The 990-nt window shown below is 38.7% G+C and overlaps 1 long non-coding RNA gene across 1 annotated transcript; it reads right to left on the bottom strand.

Annotated features, from left to right (window-relative positions):
* Positions 1-399: 399 nt before the first annotated feature.
* Positions 400-990, bottom strand: LOC135484621 (uncharacterized). Its single transcript, XR_010446474.1, has 3 exons — positions 956-990; positions 650-733; positions 400-482 (listed from the first exon to the last, which is right to left on the bottom strand). It is a non-coding gene; the product is annotated as an uncharacterized LOC135484621 (long non-coding RNA).

Here is a 990-nt window from a genome sequence, read left to right on the forward strand (position 1 = left end):
AGCCAGTGAATTTTCCAATTTCAAACTTAAAAACTATAACTATATGTATTGCATAATTAACACTCGCGTAAGAAATATACCATAACATTTTCATCATGTCACTGACACTGTAGCTTCTAATTTTGATACATTCCCTTTGTGTTTTAAATAACTTGATATTTACTATATATTTACTATTTAATATATTTAATATTTAAAAAATTCAAATCCTATAAACATAGATACTATTTACACATAAATTTACAGTTCAATGCCCGACAGACCCAAGAACTCCTTTTCCTTCAGCAGAGCAATCTCCAGCTGTAGCTTTTCTATTCGAAGGCCAGCCTCTTTCTGAAGAACTTCCTGAGTACGGTTTGTGGCCTTCTGCGTAACAAGAGTTGCCTCAAGGACCTCAAACTGCATGTTAAATACATCCTGCTGAGTCTTCTGTCGGCACATGGCGTCTGTCAGCAGACCCTTCGCATGTGCTTTCCTGGCACCTAGGAGAGAATGAAACAAATTATGACGGGTTAAATGGATCACACAGCACTTCAATTTTGTCACTTTGTGAACGGCCAGAGCTCATTTTAGCACATTTGATTGATTCATGTAGGGACTGCTTAAAATCAAGAAAGGCTTTCGCCATTCTAGGGTCCCAACTACTCACCAGTGACTTTGCACAGTTTGGCCTTCTTTTTGGCTGGAGATTTTGGGGCAGTCATTGCAGTGGCTGTCATCGTCTGTTGAGAATCTAGAATAAAAAATGACAGTTCGGCCTATATGATGATAAATATCAAATCACGAAACGTCACAAAATGTTTTGCAACCAAAACTCTGGCAAATATAGATTCAAATATCCAAAATGCAAATGCCTTGATATATGAGGTGTGGGCCAGGCTATCAGCATCGATACAGTATTAGACCCCGGGCCTAATAGCCTACTGAAAGACCGAACCTGTATCTAATAGCATACCAAGAATTATTGTGGCTCCCTCTATGTGTGTTTCG

The sequence above is a fragment of the Lineus longissimus genome, chromosome 3 (assembly GCF_910592395.1).
Source record: "Lineus longissimus chromosome 3, tnLinLong1.2, whole genome shotgun sequence".
In the NCBI taxonomy this organism is placed as follows: Eukaryota; Metazoa; Nemertea; class Pilidiophora; order Heteronemertea; family Lineidae; genus Lineus; species Lineus longissimus.